Below are 27,243 nucleotides of genomic sequence, written 5' to 3'. Positions count from 1 at the left end.
TAAATCTGATACTGAAAACTAAAATTGGGATTAATTATGCAGTTATGAATGCCTTTCAACACATGACCACAACGCACAATAGCATATGGAATCAATTCTCATCAGATGTACATCTTTAAAACACATGACAGAACTGTTAATATGGGCTAATAATATTAATGTCTGTACCAGTAATAATGCCACACTGCGTAACAGGGCAGCAATGAGGGTCAGGCATAGTTGTTTTATTACTACTCTATACACATGCTTTCTTGTGAAAACATTCATTAATGTGAAAGAAATGCGGGGAATAGTGTTCCAGCGATAAACCTGGTCGGAAGGAGGAGTTTTATTTTCCACTGCTCGTCCTCGTTTCCCTGTTTTCTCCTGTCATTCTGAATCCATTCATTACGCAATGTGCTTACGCGCCCCCGTGCGATCGCTAGAGGGCGCTGTTTCACTTCCGAATGAATAACCCCCACTCGGAGGCTCTTCTTCCACTGACCCGCATTCACCCTGTACGACACAACCAGGAGGGGGGAGGACCGCGCACAGAGAGCAAATAAACGCCGTGGAGCTCCGCTTGCCGTGAATTCTGCCCGTCCTGGGAAGATCCAGCGCTCCCGTCTCCACGCCTCTCTTGAGGCGGCTACCTACGGGGGGCAGCTATCAGCGATGTCGTAGAGAAGGCTATCAACCGGACTCGCCTGCGTGTTGTTTGCTTTATTTTCCACCCCCTTCCTGACTTCCTAGCCCTGACACCGGGCTAGATGTTGACGGCGCGGGAGGTGGCTTTGTACAAGTCGAGCATCGGTAAGTGTGTCACTACGTTGCATTTGCAGAATCAGGTGAAGGCTGCTTTCCGGGGCGGCGGTGGCCGGGACGCGAACGCTGTCCTCACGTCAACCCGGCGGCCCGCTTACTGTACCGTCCAATTAGAGGAATGAAAACAGGTCAGCGCCGCCGTGCGCACACGTCTGCCGGGTGTCATTAGCGAAAGCGAGCCGACCATGTGCTTCCGCGGCCGGACGTAGCGCGGAGAAACCCGGGCCGGGAGCGTCAAGGGTTCGCGGCGAGGGTCGGGCGGGCGGGCGGCGGTATAGGATCGCAGCGATAAGAGAACCTGAACGTTGTGTCCTACATAACAGAGTAATGACACCCAGCGGGGCACGCGGCGCTCGCGCGCAGAGCTTGCACGAGCGCGTCTTCCGCAAGTTTGTGCGCGTGAAAAAGTGTGACAAAGTTCAACTACAAGATCGGCGTTTGTTTTTGTTGTCTCTCTCTCTCACACACACACGCGCACACACACACACACACACACGCACGCACAGAACATATTTAAGCAGCTTCCAAAGCATATGAGCGTGCTAATGTGATGTGCAGTAATGTGAATTTTGTTCGAGCTAGTTTACACTTCCGTGCCTCCATTTCTGTTAATCGTAGGTAATCCCTAATTAGTGGCGCGCGTGTGCATCTGTGTGTGTATGTGTGTGTGTGTGTGTGTGTGTGTGTGTGTGTGAGAGAGAGAGAGAGAGAGAGCGACTTTTAACAGTACCCGAAATCATCTGGTAGAAGGGGGCATACAGTCTGTGTATGCGCACACGCACACGGGCGCAGGCATGTCTAGGGGGCATTTCGTGTCACCAGTCAAATGATTGTGCACGTTATGTTGCTTTGGGGTAAAGCCAGAGTACCTGGAGAAAACCCACACAGGCTCCAGGCCCCTGAGCCTTGAATCACACCTGGAGACATGGTTGCTTTGACTCATTAATAATTACAATTTTTGATAACATTTAACATTTAAATTGTGCGTTTACTCTTAATACGTTTTGCAACAACGTTTTACCCTTTTGTGCCATAAAACTTTGCAGTCATGCACAAGTGTCTGTGAAATGTGGAAAAATGTTCATGCATAATGATTCTAGTACAGTACTTTTTGCCCTTTTGCAAAAACAAAAACACACAAACCCCAAAATATTATATTTGGAGAAGTACTTTTTTTAAAATAAAGTGTATGTAGTGCATGTTTCAGCTGTCATGATTTAAGATTTGCTGTAGATTTGGCTCTATCAAAATTAAACAGATGGAATAAAATTGAATATGATTTCTATATAATCTGAACATTTGTTTTAAAAAAAACCTTGGAAAATGGAAGCGACATAGTCATAACATGAAGTTAAGCCAAGAACAACAGTTGAAAGACAGCAACAGTGTGGAACCTGTTTTGCAGGTGTATTCATGTCTATAGTGCACATAAATAATGATTATTATCATTATTTAGTTAGACCCAATTATAGATTATAGTTGATAGGTTTTAAAGTAAATAGTGTCTAGAAAAATGAATAACAAAGAATTCAATTTTGAGTTTAGTTTGACCCAAAAATCTGAATAACAGTGATTAAAAAACACTGGATGTGTGAAAAATAAAGTAAGAAAAAAAGAGAAAAGTAGGAAAATTGTTTGAAAACTAGTCAAAGTTTATGTTTAACCCACTCCTGAGCGTGCTGAGGGAAAATATAGTGGAATATGGAAGGAAGCAAGGAAGCCCTATCTGTCTCTTTTCCCATTCCCGATATGTTTTGCACCAATTCTACGATGTTTTGTAAAACGAAGCGTCAATATGGCCACATACAATGTGACATTATCTCTTTCATCAGTGTCTGTGCTCACTGACATAATGGAAACAGATTATATGACTGTTGTCCTCCAATGTAAATTCCAGTGCAACTGATATCTGACTGGACCAGTTTAACTAGCAGAGAGTCTAAAGAAACACGTACATACATACATACATACATACATACATACATACATACATACATACATACATACATACATACATACATACATACGTGTGTGTGTGTGTGTGTGTGTGTGTGTGTGTGTGTGTGTGTGTGTGTATTAAACCAGACATGACCTCCTTTGACCCCCCCCCCCCCCTTCCCTCTGTTTACATTACTCATTGCTGAAAGGCTCTGTGGTGGTTTTCTGTAGCAGAGGCTGGATGTATATAATGGGGGAGGAGCAGGGTGGAGGGGTAGAGACAGGAAAATAGACTCCCCCCCCCTGGCTGTCTGAGGGAAAAGGAGTTACATAACAGGTGTGGAAGGAGCGGCTGCCAGGATCCAGTGGGGCGGGTCACCTAAGGAGACAGACAGGACGTGGAGGATCACACCCACTCATGTCCAGGGGATCGTTACACACTTTGGGGTGATAACGTTCCCTTTTCCTATTAAGCACAAAATATGGCCGGCGTCTGGTTCGGGGCCCTCGGTAGTTTCAGAAATCATGATTGAATAACAAGGCTCCCTTTATGAAACTGGACTTTTTTGTTTTGCACCTTATCTCCAGAACAAAATTAGAATAAGCTGTCTAAAAATGTTCTTGTTTGTCCCCAGAAAGGAACAATACTTTACACTGGTGTGGTTTTTGTTTTAAACTTGTCTTTAATCTCCTGGAACAACCGAAGTCAGAACGCCGCTCTGCCAGAAGCACGGACTACACCTTGTTTACAGGCAAATAAACGCTAACCAGAGAAAAAGGAGAGTCTAATGCCAACATGACTGGTTGGTGACGGGAGGGGGGTCACGCTACACGCCATCTGCAGGCGTGGCCGACTGCTCTGCTTAGGCTGTAAACATGTATCCAGAACTCATGCAGCATGTTTTTCATTGTGAACATACAGTGGGACCTCTACTTATGAAATTAATTGGTTCCGGAAGTTGTTTCGTAACCTGAAAGTTACGTAAGTAGAGAAGCGTTTTCCATGTAAATGCCCTAATCCGTTCCAAGCCCCCAAAAATTCGGACATAATTCTTTTTATAAATCATAAAAATGCATCAAAACATGTAACAAATAGATGTTACAATTAGATTACCGTACAATAAATGTAGGAATTCAGTGCAAGGCTTCTCCAGGAAAAAAATGAACTTTATTACAGGCTAATCTTACATTAGCTGTCATTACTAGCAACGAACGTTAACACTTGTGGTAACATTGCTATCTAATGGAAAAACATACGAACACCCACAATAAATAAAAATTAAACGAAGGCGACGCTGGGATACACACAAACTGGTACATATTGACGTCCCTCCTAGCCAATGGGATTACAGGAAGATGCTAGGCGATAGCCAATGGCAGAGCAGCTACAAGCATGTTTGTGTTCGCTAAGCTCCGCGAGCTGCGAGTAGCGGTAGCATATTTTTGCCTTTCGTATCCTGAAATTTCTTTCGTAACGAGGAAATATTTTCCCGTTGAGACGTTTCGTAACCTGAAAATTCCGCATGTAGAGACGTTCGTAAGTAGAGGTCCCACTGTAGTTGTAAAGCAGAAAGGTTTGTTTGTGCGCTACTATGCAGTAAAAAACCAGAGAGAAAGCTGCTGCTGCTGCTCTGGGGCGCTTCCACATTTAATTTAAATCACAACAAAGCCAACGTCAGAGAACAAATCACAATCTGGGACCACATGAGGATGTATGTTAATGAGGCACGCTGCACTGTGCTTGACAGACCAGCGGTGAGAGCAGCGCTAAATAACAAAGCTCACGTTTCATCGGCCCCTTTTATGTCATTGTCGCCCATTCAGGTCGAGTCTGAGACTCAGAGTCGGGCTGCAGCCGACCGCCTGACTGCAGTCAAAGTTCTCGCCCATGCCGTCTTCACCTCATGACGTTTTAGACGCACAAAAGTTGCGTTGCCCACAGCCTGGACCGAGTCAGGTGCTCCAGTGGTGATCACCAGCCATGACATGACAGGAGAGCCTGAAAATATAGGTTTTGTTGCTCGTGATGTGACGAGCACGTAATCATTTATCGGCCTGATATGACGGATGTTGCTCGTGTGTACTGTTGCGTTGTGCAACTTTAAGCTTGAAACGGCCACTGATCGAGTCAGCGTTTGTGTTTTCCCCAGCAGAATTGTGCCAGCTGCGAGAAGTGGGTCAACGCTCAATGCCACAAACAATAGATGGGAATCGTGTTTTGAAGGGAAAAACTTGGGGTTCCAAAATGAGACTTTTAATTGTTTAATTAATTAATTAATTAATTTCAGAACACATTTTTGGATTTCTAAAGGAGAATTCCAAACTTTGCCTAGCATTTGTTGGAACATCAACGCGGCTAAAGAGCGGGAAGTGTATATATTGACTGCCGCCCAGCATAAAATGACAAAATTGAAATGGAACATAATGGTGCAAGTAGGGCAGCCAGGTCAGCAGCCTCTATTAGGAAAAGCTTCTTGCACGTCATTGTCTCTGGCTGATTCCCAGCCAGCATTTTCTCAGAGCCCTCCACGCACTGACGTTAGCATCAGTTGCAACCCGCTGAGGCAGCGCAGCAGCGGGGGGGTGTGTATTTATATGCCAGGGCTGGAAGGTTCGCTGTCTATTTCAGAGTCTGGAGGAGTTGCCAGATCAGAAAAGTCCACCTGGAATGGTTGAGTGGTCTGTAGGAGGGCAACAAATGGAACTTTTTGCACCAGTCTGGTGTGATACCGCACTAGCACAACATTATAATACCTGGTACTAGCAGGGAGACTAATCAAAAAGATGAAAAGAAATTATTCTGTTTGTATTTTGTATATTTTGCATATGTGGAGGAAGGTCAGCAGCATTACTGAAGAATATTTGTTGTTGGCTCTCTGTGTGCAGAGTCTAAAAGAGGAGCATCTTTCCCAGGGCGTGTATTGTTCAAGAGCAATATAAAACCCCAAAACTGCTTTGCTGGGATGTCAGAACTCCCCCGACGCACAAACGTTCCCATACAGCAGCTAATGAAACACTTGTGGATTCTCTGGCCTGTAAAAGAACAGAGACCGGCATTAGGAGTGGCCATAACAGGAAGTGTTCCAGAGATTACATGAAAAGAACAGACTCCCTGCTCCCAGTGCTCTTCTGCGAGGAGGCCAAGGCCTTTATGGGGGGGGCTGGTGGTCTTGTGCAGTAAAGCTCTCATCATAACTAAAGGGTCCTGTTTGTCTGCTGCTCTCTGAGGGACAGGAAATAGATAGAAGGAAGAGATTCGGTGCTGGGCATGAAAACAAGCTGCTGTGAGCGCAGCAGTGTAGAGAAAATGTGTTAAAAAAGCACTGATTTCTGAAGGGATAAGACTAATTACAGCGAATATTTTAAATACTTCTGAGGAGGCTTGAACTTGTAGACAATGTTCCCTCTAATTTTTCATGTGTCTGAGCAGACTCCCAAGCTCCCTGAGGACCACTGTGAGCAACATCAGATGGGTACGCTGTGGCCACACCAGTATCACGCTTGTTCAAAACCTTGGATCATAGCAAGTTACATGGCTTATTAAAAGAATCAAATGACAGCAGCACATAAAATGAAAAAGGCAAAAATCTTGTTGTTCATGAGATGTGTACTATGTTATATGTGAGAGTCCTGCTTTAAATCTCACTCAGTTTCACCGCTTCTATTTGCACATACTCCGACATCCATTCCATCTTAAAAGATTTCTTTTTTACTTTGGCTTGATGAGTGGATGTGGCTCTGCCGTTCGTTTAGCCATGATAAGGGATTAGCATTTCCGTCTCTTAACTCCGCTGCACTGTTGTTAACTAGCTAACGTGCACGGCGAGTAAAGGCAGGGCACATACGCAAACACTGTCAATGCTGATTGGCTGCGTAGCGGAAGTGAACTGTATCGGATTATTGGCTGGACACCTGTCGCTCATCGAGTTATGTAAAATGGTACAGAAAACAATATTACTGGTCTAATTAACTAGATCATGTCAGTTCTAAAATTAGATATTAATTGATACATTTCTGTTGAATTTTATTTTGTGCGCTGCATAGATGTTCTTGTGCGCTGAGTATGTGCAAGCAGTGCGCGACTGCGCAAGCGCGCAGCTTAGAGGGAACATTGCTCGTAGACGTAGTGAGCTTTCATTAAGTTCATTCCATCGATTTCTGAGCATTTTCTCCTGCTTTTCCTGGGATGTGGGATTTTCCAACAGGCATTTTCACATGGCCAGCAGTCGCCGTGTTGTTTCGCACTTTGCCATTTTGTTCTTTTTGCAAGTTTTACAAGTTCAAAGCAAATGTGTGTGTGGACTTATTAGGCCTCTTTCACACTACGCAAAAATCTAAATTCCCAAACTCTGACAGGGTTGTTGCAGCATGTCATCCTGGATCGAACTGACCTGCAAACGACCCAGAAATTAGCCACCCCCGTCAAACCGCTGAGCTGCCGGGTGTCATTGCTGTAGCTACCTGTCGCTGGACACAGTCGTTGACAGGATGAACACAAAGCTGATATCTGATACCATCGACAGGAACTCTAACACTGAGGCATTTTTTGCAAAGGAAAATGTTCAAAAAAGGTTTTATTAGACAATTTCTTAGTAGCCTCATCACTGTAGCAAAAGACTCAAATGTGGGTCGTCACAATCTGGACCTGTTGTGGAATCTAAATGAAGTCAAAATAACGTAACACTTTCACAGCGATCGTGTCATGTGACACTGGTAATCTAGACTGTTTTATTATTTCTGTGTCGGTTTGTTTTCGCTGTCCAAAGGATTGCAGGATTAGCCTCAAGCCAGCAGCTTTATTTGTTTTACCACAAACGCCACATCGCAAATGCACAAGCTCTAGCTATAGTTAGCTGATTAAGCGTGTTCTCCTTTGTTTCTATCTGGGTCAAAGCTGTATTCACTGGGAGGTCTAAAGCAGTAGTCTTTATCCGGGTTGCTGTGATGTGAGTTGAGGAAATAATCCCGATTCCAGACTGACGTGGCGTGACTGGAGGTTATGGCTGACCTTATAAACGATGCAAACGTCTAGATCCTGGATTTATCTTCTCTCCATTTGTTTAAAAGAAGACCACTATTACAAGTGTAATGTGTTGTTCAGGTTACGTTGAGTTGTCAGTGATGATCCCAGTGGATAATGAGAAGAGTCTTGGACTTGGTGGAGTCTTTTAGAATGTTTCCACCACAAAATTCCTTTGATTTCTCAAAGTAAGTGCGTATCAAGCATGTTTTTTTGGTTTAATTTACTGAACGTGTACCCTGGGATTCACCCTGATTTTCTTGTTTTGCTATAACAAGGAAAAATAAATGTTTTGTAAAGCTGCCTTAGCTTCACCATTGTGTTTAATGTAAAAGATGATTTTAGTTTAATGTGCTGCATCGGCACGATTAAAGCAGCTGCTGTGGAATGATTGACGATCGTGATGGAAGCAACTCAGAATTTCCTCGCAGCGGAGGCTTCACGAAGAGTTTCTGAACCGACGGAATAAAGGATTTTCTGCGTTAGCTAGACGTTAACTAGCTTCCCTTTTGAACAAATTCAGCGCTACTCGTGTGAACGAAAGATAAACCAACCGCTGTTTCTGCAACAAGCTGAACATAAAAAGAAGCCAAGCATTTGATCATTTTTTCCTTTCCCTTTTACATTTTAAGCCAGATGTCGGGGCTGTATTTCTGTTTCAGTGAGGACGCTGTTGTTTGCATCAGAGCACCCCCTGCTCTATCTGCATTGAAACAGGTTGCTTCTTTTCACCTCTTTGAGGTTCCCTGATTATGGTTGGAGGACAGAAACTGTCTAATCTCTCAGTACAGGTACCGGATGCTTAATTTAGCAGTCACAGCTGCCTTCATGTATAAATGATTTAATGTACATCCTGAGCGGCAGAGCTCTAGGCCAGCCCGTAGACTACAGGTTTCAGGAGTTTAAATCCTGTTAAATCGGGTTAAACCAATTAACTAAGAGTTTAACTAAAATCAACGAAAGGCAGGAATTAGTCAGGTCTGCAGATTTATCACCGACTTCATTTATTTCGAACGTCGGTCTGTGGTAGCAGTAGTTATTCCATGCGGTCTGTAGGTGAGCTCAACATTAAGGGAGTGGGCGTGTCACGTGGTGGCTGCAGGGCGCAGCACCCTACTGCAGGGTGTCAACAGCAGCATTCTTCTGAGCGTTGACAGGAGAAACCCGGGGGCATTTTTGCTCTGAAAGCTTTTTAATTAAGTACAGACACATGACTTGAACTCCTAAGCTGTTTTCGTAATGTCCTCAAAAACAACGTATGTTGTACGTACAGGCTGCATCATAACCGGCTCATGCAGGCGTGTTTTTAGGATCAGTTCAAGTCAAACTGGATCACTTGTTTGGCTCAGAGAGCTTTACAGACTGCAGTTGTGGCACTGGCTGTCACACAGGAGATCCTTAGAGATCCGCTCTCTACAGAAGATCCCACGTATGAGTTTAGCATTAGTTTTATAGCTCTGCTCCAGATGTCCTCATACAGAGCTCTGGGCCACTTGACCCTCAGATCTTGATAGACCATATCCGGGATCTGCAAGGCTGGAAAACAAGACAGGCTCCAGCAGTAACCTGCACATTCGTGTGACAAGGGATAGAGGACGTGGGGGAAGAGGGAGAGGTGCAGGTGCATCACAGAGGAGGGTTATTAGCGTGGTTTTAAAACTGACACTGTGCAACATGGATCAGGAATGGGAGCCGGTCCCAGAGAACCAGGATAGCTGACGGCTCTGCCCCCTGTACTCCTTTTGGAAACTGTAGGAACTCCAAGTAAACCTGCATTTGGAGGGCGCAGCACTCGAGTTAGATGATAAGGAGCTCCAAGTTTCTGGACTAGCTGTAGAGCCTCTCACAGCTCCTAGTGACCAGTAGCAGTGAACTATAGTCAACCAGCCTGGGAGAAATGAATGCTTGGACTAATCTCTGCATCACTTTAGGACAGGAAGTGCCAAACTTCAGCCAGAAGGCAGACCATCACCTCTGTGTTGTAGAAGTATAACTGGACCTTAAAGGGATAATAAGATGTGCCTGTTAAAGCAATAAATGGTTCTTTTCTTTCCTTCACATCTCCGCCTCAACACCATCACCAATGTTGACGCAGGCGACCGTCTATGACCGCAGTGTTGCAGCCTCGCTCCACTTCCCACCAATGTTGGAAATGACTAGTGCTTGTTTGGCTTCATTAGTCATGCTGGGTGAACCGACAGAGCGGCGCTCACTGATTTTATTTCAGTGCCAGAAGAGCAATTCGCCGATGAAACGCGCGGCCGTAGCTCTGGAGATCAAGGGGAATTGGCGTAACGTTTTCTTGCATGTCTCCCGGTTGTGTTTAACATTCACAAGTTCTTTCGCATTGTCCCATTTAGAATGAATATGCAGTTAATATTCATTGAATAAGCAGTTATATTGCATGGTTTACGTGGGATTTATCCACCAATCAACAATATCCACGTAACTGAGGATGTTATTTTGGTTGTTCTGCTCCTGACAACAGACGAAACAGGGACGGACCCCAAGGCCGATAGTTTTTCCTTCATGGGGTCAGATATAAAAATAAAAAAGGCCATATTTTATCTATTTTATCCTCTATGACATCTGTGAAAACCAGTTCAAAGAAAACTTCCTTAAGGGCAACAGTGTTAGCGCAACGGTCAGGAAGTTAGCCTTACACAACAGGAACTGATTACATTTTGAACCTATTAGGGTTCGTTTAGTCAGATCTGGCATCGCCGAGCAATGCTAATGTGATTCAGGGTTTGATTTGGATGCACTTTATTTTAATATCGCTGACTCCATCTGGGCCATGTGCTTCCCGTTTTTGCAGTTACCGATTGCCCGATAAAATAAGTTGGGGAAAAAAAGCTGATTTTGCCCTCAATGGCACAGGGGAACCATAAAAATGCGAAAAAAAAACAAACAAAAGAAGAACATCCAGTAGAGTCGGTGTTGAGCTCAGCATAACCTGTGAAATGATGGGATGGCCCCTGTCTGGATGTGGGCGATGAATAAATGATGACCAGAAAGATGATGAGTCTGAGTTTTCAGGTCTTTACCGCTTTATTGCAGCTTGAGGGGTCAAATGTTGTCAAATGGGACCGATGACGTGCACGTCGGTCCTTAAGATCTCCTCGGGAAACGGTTCAAATTGAGGTGATTTACAGAAACGTGGAGCCAGTGTCCGGATACGATGCCAAGCTCTTTAATCATTTATTATTGTCTAGCGGAAACTCTAGGCCCAAGTACGCAGCAGCACGCTGCAAATGAAGCGCACGAGATGCGACGCATCACAAGTCACCACTGACTCGATGCACTCCTCACCTGCGTCTCCTCCCCTGACAGGTGTCCAGGAGGAAACTGCAGATTGGAATGATTCAATCAATCAATCAACCTTTATTTATATAGCTTCTGTTACAATCTAAATTGTTTCTAGGTGCTTTCCAGAATCCCAGGGCCTGACCCCCAACAAGCAACAGTGGCAAGGAAAAACTCCCCTTTAACAGGAAGAAACCTTGAGCAGGACCAGGCTCATGTAGGGGGACCCTCCTGCTGATGGGGGACTGGGTAGAGAGAGAGGAGAGGAGAGGAGAGGAGAGGAGAGGAGAGGAGAGGAGAGGAGAGGAGAGGAGAGGAGAGGGGTAGAGGAGAGGAGAAGTGGGGAGGAGGGGGGACAGGTAGAGGATAGAATGGGTAGGAGAGGAGAGGAGGGGAGAGGAGGAGAGGTAGAGGAGAGAATAGGCATAGCTCATAGAAAATACATCCAGAAATACATTATACTAAGTAAAGTAAGCTGCCGTTAGAGTCAAGTTGGGTGGGTCAGCGGGGTCGGAGGTCAGTATGCAGCTCTGAAGGCGGCGATACCTGTAGATGAATACAGAAGGAAGGAGGGGGGGGGGGGGGCAGAAAAACTACACAAGAAATAACATCCCATCAGATGCAGCCGACTGTTGTAGCGCATGTTAGAAATGGGCTTCTCCTCCTGCTTGCTAATCATTGGAATGATGGTAATCATTGGGATTCTGCCCGGCGCAGCAGTCGGAATCTGCCGCTACCTCCCTGATGCTGTGAGGTGTGAGAGCTGGAGTCTGGCACGTTCTTTAAAAATAGCTCTGCAGTTTGTGCAACGTGGTCGGTGCTTTTAATAAGAGGAAGATTTGGAGCCGCAGCCTTCAGGAATCTGCTCAGAAATGTATTATCTGACAATCAGTTGTCATAATGAATCAAACCCGGCGCCTGGCTTCCTTTTAATAAAGAAGGGTGATTTATTTTGCTTTCTAGACAGCGTCAAATGCAGCGAAACGAGCCTGGCGTCACTGGAACGGGAGCTGTGGACACAAACACAAATCCATTTATCTTTCAGCACACTCAGGGCTGTGAGAATTTCTGCCTAATTAGGCCTGTATGAATCAGCAATCTCATTATTATTTGCATGTTTCTGTAACGATCAACAACTGACGGGAGCCAAATTCCTTTTCTCAATATTTGATTTGACCCAATTTGGGACTCCTCCAACATTGATGTCTATTGATTGGATGTTTACTCCATAGCTGGATTTTATGCCTTAAAGTTAGGAGAAATAAATATGCTAAATAAAAAAGACGAATGTATAGTAGGTAGTAGCTTCTCAAGGGCTTCTTAATCAAATTGGACTATGAAGCAGGTCAGTTTTCCCTGGACTGAAGCATCTAAAAGTACTAAACCTGATTAAAAACAGAAAAACAACCCCGTGATGTAAGCTGCTCAATTATTAACGGTGTATAAACGTCACAGAGACGTTAACGGAATTAAATCCATGATTCAAGCTAATGCTCTGCTAATTTCATGCGTGAAGCCCAGCGGGTCGGCCTTGAAGCTCCATCCTTGTAACGGATCGGGCCAGCGGGGGAGTTCAGGTCACCACGTTCCCGGTCAAGCTTGAGTTCCAGTCCAAGTCCGAGTCAAGTGTGAGTCGAGTGGACGTTAGCTCACGTTAGCTTAGAAAACAACCAACTCTGTAGTGGATTTGAAGTCATAGCCGATATAAGAAGGTAACCAAGCATGTTTACTTTTGTTTTCTAAAACAAAAGGTGTCGTTTTGTACTGAACTACCGTAATAAGAATAAGGAACCTTTATTCGTCCCACAGTGGGGACGTTTTCAGTGTTGCAACAGTCAGTTACCAGAGCAGAAATGAGCCTATCTGCCTCTCATTACACTGTCATTCCAACTATAAATAAAATACAACCAAACATCTGTTACAAATCTTATGAGGGACCATTTTTGCGCCTTCCTATTAAGTAAAGCTGCAACTTGTCGCTCTTAAATGCCCTTCCTTTTCTTTTGTCGGCTCTGTAGACGCAGGGAACACAAGGTTTACCCCCATTAACATAGTTTGATTCCTCCTCCTCCTGGCAGCCAGTAATCCTCTCCAGATCTCCCCACGATCCCCTGCATCACCTCCCTCGCTGCCATCAACAACCAGACAAACCTTCCTCCTGTCACGTTCATCCACATCTGCCTGCAACAGTGATTTTAATGTCTGATGGAACCACTTAAGAGCTCCTCGGCTCTGTGTACGATCAGCTGACTCAGCGCCTGCAGAAGGGCATAGCAATTAGGTGATCGAGTGGATCACTTAAAGCAAGAATCAGGTGAAATGGAGCCACGTTAAAGACTCGGCCACAGGTGTGGCATGTTTGGCATGTATGCTGAGTAGTATCACTATGGAAGAAAAGTCACAGAACCTGATCACAGAAGCTGATCACAGCACCTGATCACAGCACCTGATCACTGAACCTGATCACAGCACCTGATCACTGAACCTGATCACTGAACCTGATCACTGAACCTGATCACAGCACCTGACCACTGAACCTGATCACAGCACCTGATCACAGCACCTGATCACTGAACCTGATCACTGAACCTGATCACAGCACCTGACCACTGAACCTGATCACAGCACCTGATCACAGCACCTGATCACAGGTTCACTCCTGGCCTGGCAGGTGTGCTCCTGGTGCACAGAGATCGTCTTTGATACATTGTTGTGTTAAATCAGTGTTGGCACAACAGGTCTAGTAATAATAAAGATAATTACAATGCTACTACTGCTACTACCGATAGCACTATTAGCACTAATGCTAATAAAGTTTATATAGCAGGATGCACAGGTGCTCCACACAACGTTGTGTCACATTTTTAGTGGAGGTAATAAGAAAAAAGCTACAGTGTAAAAGCCAAAATGTTACTGAGTAAACTGCGGTTCTTTAACGAGATGTTAATAAAGCCGCAGCTCTAAACAAAGTTTCAGTATCTTCAGAGAAAAGATCCACAAGATAAGACATGAAACCCCAGTAAAGAGGGCACGATGTTCCTGATCCCGGGTCGACTTGGAGGCTCTTTAAATGACTCCAAATGGACAAAATAGGTTAATAAATCTAACTAAAATCATGTGATCTTGTGAAATCCAATTTGTTGAGATCCTAAAAAAGTAGTGGAGCCAGAATCCAATCAGAGACACAGCGAAGGGATGTACGAACCTGCATTCAAGCTCGGCTGCATTTCTTCTGCCGCAGTTACAACATGATGAGCCTCCAATGGAGATTTGAGAATGGGGCTGGTCGGGAAGGGTTCTGGCATGAAGCGGTCCGCTGCTGCATCAGAACCACTGGCTGCTGTGCCAGAACCACTGGCTGCTGTATCAGAACCACAGGCTGCTGCGTCAGAACCACTGGCTGCTGCGCCAGAACCACTGGCTGCTGCGTCAGAACCACTGGCTGCTGTATCAGAACCACAGGCTGCTGCGTCAGAACCACTGGCTGCTGCGCCAGAACCACTGGCTGCTGCGTCAGAACCACTGGCTGCTGCACCAGAACCACTGGCTGCTGCGTCAGAACCACTGGCTGCTGCATCAGAACCACTGGCTGCTGCGCCAGAACCACTGGCTGCTGTATCAAAACCACTGGCTGCTGCGCCAGAACCACTGGCTGCTGTATCAAAACCACTGGCTGCTGCGCCAGAACCACTGGCTGCTGTATCAAAACCACTGGCTGCTGCGCCAGAACCACTGGCTGCACTGCTGCTGCTGTTGTGTTGCACTCTTTGCAGAGCTTCTACAGACCTTCATGTCTTCAGGTGCTCTTTAGTCTCTTGGACTCTTCTGTCTGTGGTTCTCTAGACTAAATGGTGACGTGTGCCTGGGTGTAAAGTTGCATTTCCGACAATGATTAACTCATATTGAAGCAGTAGTTTAGCTGACAGTTGTGTGATTGCAACATTAGGTGTGAAAGGACTTACAGAAAACCAGGTGCATCATGGGTAGCGTGGGGTGCACATCATGCACCATGCGCCATGTTAGGGACCCACAGGGCTGACCAAATGTCCACGGCCCCAAATCCACCAGTTTTTAGTCATTTCCTTTATTATTTGTAATGAAGACAGTTGTCAGTGCTGTGAGCAGGCAACTGAAGGGGACATTCTAGAAAAATTGCTACTGTTTTCAACCACATGAGCTCTTTTCTTCTTATAAATACACAGTGCTGTTTGGTTTTTTTAATGTTCAATGAGCCCTTTTTTCTTGTGCTTTTTTTATAATCACAAGATCAAAAATATGTATGAGAGTCTGTGGGTCACGCAGTCTGATGAAAATGCCCAAATTTTACAGAGCAACATTGATGGCTGTTGCTCTGATGACGTGCTTCGTCATCATCATCATCATCATCATCAGCATCAGCATCATCATCATCATCATCACTTTGTCTTTCCTGCTCATCTAAAAAAGAACTCTTTTTTCCCTCACATTCTTTTCCTTTTTCACTCCCACTTGTGTGTTTTGACTCTGGAGTTTAGTTTTGTGCTTATAAACTCATCAGTCCAGATGTTCTGGGAGCACTGGTGCACTTTAAAAGTCCATTAGACAAAATTGGGACTAATTTGAATTTGGAACCTGAGAAACATCCAATTTGCATTTAGATGGAAACCAATCTTTTGGGCAAGTATCATGTTGTGAGGGCTCTTCAAAGATACTTGCCAAGAGTTTTAATTCACTGTACTGTATTTCTTTCTGTTTTTTTTTAGTCTTAATATGAAAAATTGTACGTGTTTATGTTTAATAATCACTGTTATGTGGCAAGTGAACCTTACATTATTGCAATGCGTTTATTCCCCTTTGAATTTGCATACTTATTTACAGCAGACACACACACACACACACACTAAAATCTGTACATCATAATTAATAAGTAACAATTATAAATAACAATTTTTAAAATGTACATATATGGTAAGCCTGTATGTGGTTAGCCTGTACATGGTTAGCCTGTACATGGTGAGCCTGTACATAGTTAGCCTGCTAGCGCCCCTGCTGCTCGATGAGGTCTTTTTTATGTTTTCCTGAAATGTACTGTAAAAGCCACGATTTATCTAAACCTCTGGTAATACATGTGGTAATTGGGTTAAGAAGTAGCCTGGTTTCACATTAAATTGATGTCTTCATTGTTAATTGGTGCCACCAGGAAAAAGAGAAGGAGCGTGAACAATACCTGATGGCGAGGCAAAGCCTTGGATAAAGTAGAGCAGACAGTCAGGAAAGGGTCAAGCTGTCTGTGTCCATCCACGTGTGTGTGCACACACAATCCGGACAGGCGTGTTTTTAACAGTGCAACACAGTTGGAGCTCATTAGTCTTTGAACCCTGATGTTTCGCACTATTCCTTCAGGTCTCAAGAGTCCCATAAAATATTAAAATGGCGTAATTGTACTTTGTGGAACACGTGCACTTTAGCTCAGTGCATTTTCATTACATCACTAAGGGTGGAACAGAGCCGACAGAGGAGCTTCTTTCCTCACATTATGGAGGTGCTATTGAGAGGTGTTGGTTGATTAAGATGAGAACGTTGGAAACGATTCAAGTATCCCGGAATCTTATGGACAAGCAGTGGGACAATGGAATGGTCCAACTGGATCCCACCTCCAGGCAGATGAGTCTCCTGGTGGGCAGCCGGGCTCATCCTTGAAGGGGGAAGAAGAAGCTCCTCAGAACAGTGTTGCTGCTGCTCCTGAGCTTTGGAAGTTGCCTGTGAAGGTCAAATCAAAATCAAATCAATCTTTATTTATATAGCGACACCATGCAGGAGATGCCGTCTTACTGATTCCTCTCCTCTTGAATCTGTTCTGGCCCACTTTGGTGCCTAAAGAACGCTGTTGTAAACATAAATAAAAGATGTAAATTGAATAGTAGCTCTGGTTTCTGCTCATCGTTTGAGGGATCGCTCTGTTTTGTTGAGGCTTGATTGCAGCACTGACTCCACCATAAAGCCTGCAGCTCCAATCCATCAGGCATTAATAAAGCGGCTCACGTCATCCAGCCGTCCCGTCTCAACAGGGTTTGTGTTTGTGTTCTGCTGCTCCAAGCGCTTTCAGCCCAACGTCAGATGCCGGCGGTTCAGTTTTAATCATCGTGCACGAGGCGCCAGAGCCAGAAATTAGAGCCAGAATGGGTGACAAGAAAATTCTTGTTCTTTTATCCATCGTCCGTCTGTCTCTTTGTTGATCCTGATGAACGCATCAATAGCTGCTAACTGAGTGCGGGATGAACCGCCGTCAATCTGGGGTCAAAGGTCAGGTTACCAGGGCTCTGCCACATCTGTGCGCTGACCCACTTTGGTTGCGCTCAGCTTTGAATCAACAATGGTTATGAAACACTGAAGGAGAGTTTTTCTGTTGCAGTGTCCGTTATAGCTGCGTAGCTCCAGCGGTAGCTTAGAGAATCTTCTGGTTGGTTCACTTTCCATCACTAAGTTGGTGTCTAGTTTTGGGGGTTTTGGGGTTTTCAAAGCCCCAAACAACTTTAACCATATTTCACAACCCGCTGTTCAACCAACACAAAGGAATTGTGCAAATTCTGTGCAAATCAGGGCAACAAACTACATTTTTGGAGGCTGTTTATCCAGAATTTTAAACTGAGTCAGTAGAGCAGAAGACTGTGATTCAGGGGTCAAAGGTCATTCACAAATAACTACAGAGGCGAAAAATGGCCTGATGCAACGACACGACAGTGATAAGCAACATTCCTTGTTTGATCAGAACTCTTGGGAATATTCCAGACTTCTAACATCAACATTCTTCAGCTTTTTCCAATTTGGTCCATCTTGTGTCCTACTTGTCCTATATTGTCCTACTTGTCCTACTTGTCCTATATTGTCCTACTTGTCCTACATTGTCCTACTTGTCCTACATTATCCTACTTGTCCTACATTATCCTACTTGTCCTACAGTATCCTACTTGTCCTACATTGTCCTACTTGTCCTACATTATCTTACATTATCCTTTTTGTCCTACTTGTTCTACATTGTCCTACTTGTCCTACATTGTCCTACATTATCCTACATTATCCTACATTGTCCTACATTGTCCTACTTGTCCTACATTGTCCTACTTGTCCTTCCCTGGACTCTCTGAACCACTACAGTAGAGCCTCAACACCTCTGTGTCAGAATGACCTTTTATTGGGAGCTTTTAGAGCTGTATATTTTTTGAGTTACTGCTTATTAATCATGTATTCCAGAAGATGAAGAAGCTGCTGGGAGAGCAGTACACACCTGGAATATGAAGACAAGGACCTGCAGGATGAAAGCATCATAGTCCACTTTGTTGGGCCATTTTAGGGGGATTGAGGGTTTTTACAGAAGCACACTTCATTTCTATCATCATACAGTAGGTTCGTTGTGTTGGTGAGAGACATGATGGACAAGAGCTGCATTTGAAATCCAGAATCCTTCAAGGCTCTCCTGCTCACCGTGGGGAGCTCAGAATTTGGAACGCATTCTTTATCTTCGGATTTAGCCACTGCTAGTATATCACACTATATAGAGCTGATACATAACCCGTTTTTGCAGTTAAAAAAAATAGAAATCAAAGTCCAGCTTTGAAAGTTTCACCTCTGAAACGGAGAAAATGATTATTTACCACTGCTGTATATAAAAGACCTGTGGAACACACTCTGCTTGTACCAGAATGCTGTGAATTTCAGCCTGGACAAGAAAAGTATTAATACAGAATAAGGACACATTATTGTAGTTGTTCAGAGATCCATTTGCTGCAGGAGCGAAGCTCTAAACCTTTGTTTAAAATGACCTAACTTAACAGGACGCTGCGGCCAGTTCTTGTTTTTGAGGCTTATTAACACATTCCAGGCAAATAAATGAAAACCAAAGTCACTTAGGTCCATGTTCAGGTAAAGACAGTCGTATTTAGGCAGAATTATTCTGTTGTGGCGTCCATATCGGGTCGCCATGAACATCAGCGCCCCTGGTCATCCAGGAGACGATAGCTCCCCACTGACGTTCCCGTGCTGAGACCTGTGGGTTAAAAATCCTGAAGCCGAGGATGGATGTTGTGACTGGGCTTCAGTCTTTGTGCTAAACCAGTGTTGGCTACAGGGGCAAAGACTGCGGACGGTCCAGGGTCCAGGGCCTCTGAGTTTGGTTCTCAGGGTTCGGTTTCCCGCCTTTCCACAGTTTCCTCCCAAAATGACAGAAAACCAACATGGCCGCCATTATAATGCACGTTTTCCCAGGGGGTCCTATAGGTGAATGGGGATTAGTTTCCAGACGCGGTTGAAGGATACATTCTAATTCCTTTTCATCCCACCAATCAGTTCTGTGTCCATGTTTTCCTGTTTCCAGAAGAGCAGTGTTGTATCTTCTGTACTTAAATACCGTGTTGGGATACGAATCGACTCGTAGCAGGTTAGCCAATCATAAACTCGCTTTGCCACTTTATTTTGGTTGACGAGTGTGATTTGGCACAGACAGTCTGACACTGATAGCACCGTTTGCTCTGCAGCTGCTCTCCAGCCAGCGATGAGCTCCTCCGCACCCCCCCCCCCACCCCCCCCGCCCCCCCCACCCCCCATCCTGCTGCTGCCCCTTTCTTGAATGTCAGACAGACTTCTGAGCCTACAAACTACCGTCGTTGTGGAGTGCAGTCATGTTATTGCTACTAGCTTGCTTAAGGTGGAAACCACAGAGGGACTCGACAAATGTCACCTCCGCTTGAGTTGAGTTTTTTTTTCATGTTCTTGATTAGGGCCCATTTTATACATGATGTGAATGTATATGTAGCACATTTGTATTTCATTTTCAAATATAATAAGACAAGATTCATTTTGTCTGACAGAGACCAAAGGCTTTTCTTCAAATATAGTGAGGGATAAACTTCCCAATGCGGAAAATGCAGCTGTACCAAAGGGTAAAGAATTAAAAATTCTAATCAACATGAATGTATGGAACATGCTGACATTTCCCATAGATCGCTCTGTGTCTTCATTTGCATGTTTCATTTGTTGTGAAGACAATGCAGAGAGGAACTGCGCTTCCTGAAAGGTTATTCGGATTCAAATCCATGTCTGAGCCTTGGAAATCTTTCTGAAATAGAGAACCCAGCTCAATCAGCCCTGCTGTGTGTTACACACACCCCAGCATAAATACACAACACTGGAGACACCCCCCCCCCCTTTTGAATCCTTCAGTTATTTTTATGGAAATAGAAAGACGTTAGCCATCGCTACGCTTAAGTAGATCTTTGGAAAGTCGGAATGTTCTGCTGCGCAGCGCGTTCCCCTGAGGTTGTAGCCGTCGCTGATCATAGAGACTCATTTAACCCTTTTTATTTGTCACTTTTTGTTGTCGTTGTTGTTGAGAAAATCGTACAGCTGAAGCAGCATGGCCTGTGTCATCGTATATGCAAATGATACAATGGCTTGTTATGATGGGCACGTTGCTGGCAGCTGACAGCGCACGTCTTTTTTTAGTATGCGTATAATTGCAGCCAGTCGCGTGTTTGGCGGATTGTAGCGCGACGCTCCTAATTTACTGCAATTACAGCAGGAAAAAACTCCCTCTCTTCTAATTCAGCTGCCACTCGATCCGTGTTTTTGGTGGCCCGCGGGGCCAAAAGCAAGATGTTCAAGTGCCCTGTTGATGCCACCACAAATGTGTGTGCCTGGAACTGTCCAGCGTGCACGCCTGGCCCGTGCACGCTCGTGGTGTCCTGAAAATACAGCCTTTCTCTTATAGCACAGTCATAAACATGTGTGGATAACTAGATTAGTGATGGAGATATGGTTGAATTATAGTAATCCACATTAATCTACATTTGACCTGAGGTGGTCAGGTGACTGCTGCAGTGACACGAAGGGTCTTAGTTGTTGTATGGGACATTTGCCTGTGGCTGAATAGAGCCTGTCCTAGAAATGCAAAAGATCCAGTCTTTTTGTGTTTACAGATGACTTTGACTGCACGCTGTATCGTAAAACGCCATGTTTTCCTCTCCTGTGTCGTATTGTAACCTGTCTGCATGTTTTTGTGTCCTACAGGTGGAGACCCAATGCATGTTAAGAAGAACCGAATCAAGCCAGATGCAGCGCAGTTTGACCTCCAGCCGCCATCGCCCCTCCCTTGTTTCAGGCCAACCTCATCTGCTTTCTGCCTCCTGGAGACCTACAGGATGGTTTAGTGTCTGATTCTGCTTCCTCTGTTACCTCAGGGATTTTTCTCCCACTGCCTACCTCCTCCACCAGATCAGCCAAGCGGATCAAGAAGCTACCTGTGACCTCACGCTCTCCTCACCAGTGACAACCTCCATGCCTCTTAAAGCTCACCTCGGTGCAAAAGTAATGAGCAGCAGTGACCTCGGTCTTCTCGCCGCCTGCCAGCTCATGCCCACCCAAAGCCTAGATCGTAACGATCCATCATTAGAAGACACAGCATAGTTAGCTCAGCGGCCACGCGCTCATAATAGCCTCACGTCTCGACCAACTATATACCTCAACAGCTTCAGAATTACAGTGAACACAGACTTCTGTCTGCATCCCAGCGCTTCACCCGACGCAGAAGGTAACTGGGAACCACACACCAGGTGCCCCAGTCGACCAAACACACCTCGCTCCAGCGTCTTCCATTTGCCTTAGAAGTGGGAGGTGAACAGGAGTAACCAGGGGAGACCCCCAGAGAAGGACGGGAGGGGGGACACTCAGGATCCTCGGCTGCCAGACGCGCTCAGTTTCTTTTTCTCAGCGTCACATCCTACGCACCTTTGTGATCTAAGCAGAAGCACAAAGTTTATCCAGTCAAGCCCACAGGGACCACAGAGGCTCAGAAGGTACCTTGTTCTTCTTTTTTTCCCTGTGTTTTGTCTTCAATCATCCACCCTGAAGAGAGAAGGAGAAGGAGCTTCCTGGCAGATAGAAGGGAGTTTGGCAACAGTTAAAGAGCGATAACGGCTGGAAATAAGCTTGAGATTGAAGAGGAGAATGCAGCGGTGAGTTCCTTTTCCTCAATCGAAATGCCTATTTTTGTGTCCGACCCTTGATGGCAGAATCTTTGCGTAATTCTATTGGATATATTTGCGGCTTCCTGTCTTATTCCTTTTCTTTTTCAGTCACATATCCCTGCGTGACATTTAAATGGCATTTGTGCTTTATTAGATGTGTCCCACTCAGTGCGTTGCACTAAAGGCCATTTGGGGAATTTGAAGCTTCCAACAGATATACTTGGATTTACAAAGAGAATAAAAGAGCATATAATCATAAGAATAACGATAATGAAAGGTTGCCCCGGGTTCTTGCCTTTTAAATGCATTCTCGATTGATTTATTTGCCTTTATTGACTTTTTTTTCTTCCTTTTTGAACTGAGCTATTTGTTTTACCCACTTCTCCTGTGCAGCTTATCGCCTTGACTGGGAATGGACCCAACCTCTCAGCACTGAGGCGGACAAGTCGATGAAATACAGGCGAGTTCCAACAGCTCCAACGAGGCTTTAAATGCTGCAAACTGCTCGAAATAAAGAGAACAATTGTGACTTGTTGATTAGACCTTCAGGAAGTTGATATTTCTAACCATGAGAGCGTGCCGCATAAAAAAGGACAGCTTTGGAGATGTTCTGTAACATCGTGAGGCCAGTCGGTCCTTTATGGGCTGAAATTCTTTCTTAAGTCGGGATGAGAGGATGAAGCACGGAGGATCGGGTGGGTGGACGGAGACAAACGTCCGACGTCTCCTTCTGACACTGTTAGAGGCAGCAGAGGGACGAGCAAATCATGAGATTTCGGTGAAGACAGACCAGCAAGCAGGCTCGAATTCTTAATGACTCAACCGGGTCTTCAACCAGGTCGTGAGGAACCCAGGAACGCAGACAGATCTTCCCTATTCCTAATCACAAAAGCAGAATTCAGAAATTAGATTAGATTAGATTAGATTAGATTAGATTAGATTAGATTAGATTAGATTAGATTAGATTAGATTAGATTCAACTTTATTGTCATTACACATGTCACAAGTACAAGGCAACGAAATGCAGTTAGCATCCAACCAGAAGTGCTTAAGTAGCGAATAAAATCCAAACGCTCCGGCGAGACGCACAAAATTTACTGGCCCGATGAGCGGCACAGACGTCTGCACCACCTAACGGCAGCAGGAGCTCCGCCCATATGGTGGAACTCCACCGGATCACAGGCTCAGCTCCGCCTGTGACTCGGCAACGTCGTCTCTGCACAGTCTGAATCCACCAAACTCAGCGTTTGTTAAAGTTTAGCAAATAAAGTGTCTCGTACGTTTGTTTCCAATAAACTTTGGAGGCTGAAACGAGGGTAGAGTGGACTCGGAAAGGAGCTGCTCTTCTGTCGCCTACAGGGACTCGTGCACGTATTGCTCATCATTGAAATTCTCCGTACCCCTGCTCTGTGTTGCCATGGCGATTCACCTTCCTTTGGCACTCGTGGCTTTGATTTACGGTGATGTGCGAGACACGCGTCGACGCACGTCAGCCAATCACAGCGGATGTTTGTTTGTGCTGAAGCTGCACGGCGTGGCCGAGGTCGACGGCGCAGCGGGGTGCGCATGGACGTGCGCGTGCGCGGTGCACAACTGGCCCGCTTGTGTCGTGCTGCCTATTCCATGGTGCGTCGGCCTAAAAATAAGCCGTCTCGTTGTCCGTCTAGTCCAGAATAAGTTGCCTCTGATCCAGTTGACTGAGAATGTTAAACCGGGTCATAATAGGATCGTTGGTGCTTTTGTTCCGTTTATTCTTTGGCTTCAGTAACAAAGTGCCAGGTAGAGCTTCGGACCGCCAGGAGCTCGGATTATTCCCGGCTCTAGCATGAACTGGAGCATAGTTTTGATGTCGCTTCTCCTTTTTGTCATCATAGATTATTTAATGTATCACAGGCCTCTGCTTCACCACCTCAGACCTGCAGTAGAACAGACGGATGCCTTTATAATTCAGGCAGATCCAGGAGCACCAGAAGGTCCACTTGGGCCACCTGCACCCAGGGTCCACCCCCAGGGGAACTGGGAAAAAAACTAGGGCTTGTAAAATCATTTAAATAGCACGATTAATATGATTAATATTTTAAATGAATGAAGGCTTTCTGCTCACCGGTGAGGACTTGGACTCTGGTGCTATCTGGGGCGGAACATTAGCTCAAGATGGACCACTGAACATTTCTGCACTCTTGATGAGAAGTAGAAAACGCCCACTTTGGAACAATAAAGTCATTTTCACGCTTTGCCGGAAGAAGATTCGGGTTTTTCCCCAAAAGTATTGAAGTGGCCCATCGGATTCCTGGTGCCGGACCACCCTGACGGAGGAGCGGAGCCTCGGGAGCCTCCTGGCGGGTCGCCGAGTGGCTCTCCCATCATTATTGTCTGTTTCTGCGGCAGTCGTGCTGGAGGAGTTGTGCGTTTAGTTGCTGTTTAATTACAGGTTGTTGAGTCAAACGGTGGATGATGAGTGTTGTTGTTTACTACTGACTGCTCACGTCTCTGGTGGGGGAATATTCCGATGACATAAAACACTCGGGGGCTTCTTTGGGTTCCTGTGCCCAAACAATATCGAAAGTTAATTAGGAGGTTTTTAGCTGCCGGTGGGCAGATTTAAAGCAAGTGAAGCTGTTTTAGAAACTCTGATGATGTTATATTCTTTAATTGGTGCTTTGTTTTCTTGTTTTTGTTGCCTCGCTCATTGTTGTTGACCAGAAAGGTGCCATTAAACTGCGCGTGGTATCGTGTTTGCTCTGCGGCGTGCACTCTCTGACTCCCTCGCAAACGGTTTGAGAACATCTTGACTCTGGAGTGGATTTCTGCCTTAACATTGGACTGAATCATTTAAAAGGTAAACAGCTTGCATTTATGGAAGCGACAGAGGGGGCAGATAATGGTTGAATTAACACTAAACACAAATATTGGATGCAGAAAACGGCTGCATTGTCAGGGAACGGGCTCCATCTGGGGGGGTTTGCCATCTTTATGTTGCATTTGCTCCCATTTGTTCCTGTAAATTTAATGCTGCAGCGATTAGAAAAGCCCAGAAATGATGAGTGAGGATTGTAAATGAACCCAATGAGCCAGATTTCCAGTTAGATGTCAACGGTAAATGGAATCTCAGGTTTTTAATGCACATTTCTTTGACGCTTTCTTTCCAGACTGAGCCATTTGTGATGTCTGAGCACAGCAACGACCCCCTTTTGGGGTATGGTGGTCATGAAAGAGCACTTTGAAAGCGGCCTCTGAAATCCACCCCGATGGGTTCAGAACTCCCGACAGTGCTGGTATCCATATCTGAAGTTAACAGAATGTCGTGGTGGGATGTAGAACGACCTCAAACACAGAATAACCCATTCACCTTGAGGCTTAAGCACCCTGCAGTTGGGTGTGAGCAGCCTTGATAAAGTGCTGCAGAAGTCGCGGGCCTCAGTCAGAACCGGTCGGTTCCTACAGCTTCCTCATCGTTGTCTCTGGACCCGTGTTTGACTTCTCATCAAAGATGCTGGAAGAAGGTTGTGTTTGCATCCATGCCTGTGTGTAACTGTGCACCTATAAATGAGTGTTCCCTGACGTAGTGCACGGGTAGAACACGTTAACCTGTTTTTAGGGTGCAGTAGAATGATCCACATTGAAGGTTTTGGAGTCTTGGTTCTTTGATATCAAGTTGCTTTGATCATCATTATTATATAGCGTCTGCTACAAGCAAAAGTGGCTTCCCAGAATCCCAGGGCCTGACCCCCAACAAGCAACAGTGGCAGGAAGAACTCCCCTTTAACAAGAAGAAACCTTGAGCAGGACCAGGCTCATATGGGGGGGGGGGGGTAATTCTCCTGCTGGGGGCTGGCTGAAAGAGGAGGTGAAGAGGAGGAAGATACAGGAGAGAATAGACATGCGTCATATAGGCAAATAAAATAATTACATGGAATCAAACCAAGCTGAGCTGGTCAGTGGGGTCAGAGGTCAGCAGGTCACACATGTACATGCTTTCTGTGTATGAGGCCTCGAGCCCAAAAACATCCACGCTTAACTTAATCCTCGGCCCTTCCTGGTAAACCTGGGAGGACACCTGCAGTGTGACGCGCGTGGGGGTGCAGGACCGGCACAGTTTGCTTCATCCCCCTCATCTTCAGCCCACTTCGACCTTTGGCCTTCATCTCTCTTTTCGCGGGGCTTTTTCATCTGGGATCCAGGGCCTTTCCTCTGCTGGCCTTTACCATTCTCTCCACAGACCGTTGTGGAACCTTGGCGTGTGAAGCTAACAGAGTCTGTGGTCCGGTTCAGCTGGCTCCCAGTGTGGCAGCACGAGCTGAGGCCCTTCTGTCGGTCGTCCTCTCACACACTCACAGTAAACAGCTCGATTAGAAGCTTGTGATTGGAAACACAGACTCTCGTATTAGTTCTGGCTTCAAATTCAGTTTGACACAGTGGCTGGAACAAAACCCAGATTAGATGGTAAAGTAATGCAGCGATGGACAGTTTTGTGTGTGTGTGTGTGTGTGTGTGTGTGTGTGTGTAACGTGCTGGGTATTGACGTCTGGGACGTTTAGCATTCATGCTTGTGACGCTGTGCTCTCTGGTATTTGTGGGGTAAATATTTGTACAGCTCTGTTGGCAAAAGTGTTGGAGTATGGGAATTTATTATTATGGGAATAAAATAAATGTGAGGACCAGCAGTGGGTTTCAGAAAGGTGAGCTTATGTTCTGTTGCTGTTGTTTTTGAGTAAATACGATGGTCCCTCTTTCAAATGTCCTATTTCTTTGCATTACACTGTAGCCAGAAACTGCAGCTGCGTTGCTATTATGCTATTATGTTGATCAATAACGACAGATCAGGGGAAACTGACAGCGGCAACAGACGGGCCTGTTTCACGTCATCTGCCAGGGTATGAAGTATTTATTTATTTATGTATCATCGTCCATCAAATATGACAGAAAGCTGAATTCAAGCCATCTTCTTAGCGGTGGTGTAGGCAGCATGTAGCACAGTTGTGCCTGTAAACATACGTGTCTGCAAAACACCAAAGATCTTCTGACTTAAAGTGACGTTCATCCATCGTAATTAGGAGGAAAGTCACTGGAAGTGAAGCCCTTTGAAGGTCTCAGGATGATGTGTGGGGATGGACTGGAAGATGGCCTCTGCAACAGCAGATCAGCTGTTTTTAGCATATAGATGATACAGATGATACT

At 45.3% G+C, this 27,243-nt stretch overlaps 1 long non-coding RNA gene across 1 annotated transcript; it reads left to right on the top strand.

Moving 5' to 3' along the window:
- Positions 1-465: 465 nt before the first annotated feature.
- On the top strand, positions 466-22,530 carry LOC115249992 (uncharacterized). Its single transcript, XR_003888571.1, has 3 exons — positions 466-792; positions 21,110-22,053; positions 22,459-22,530. It is a non-coding gene; the product is annotated as an uncharacterized lncRNA (long non-coding RNA).
- The last annotated feature ends 4,713 nt before the right edge of the window (positions 22,531-27,243 follow it).

Source organism: Takifugu rubripes, chromosome 5, assembly GCF_901000725.2.
Source record: "Takifugu rubripes chromosome 5, fTakRub1.2, whole genome shotgun sequence".
Classification (NCBI taxonomy): domain Eukaryota; kingdom Metazoa; phylum Chordata; class Actinopteri; order Tetraodontiformes; family Tetraodontidae; genus Takifugu; species Takifugu rubripes.
The sequence above is the reverse complement of the archived record's forward strand: the minus strand, read 5'-3'. Positions and strand labels throughout refer to the sequence as shown.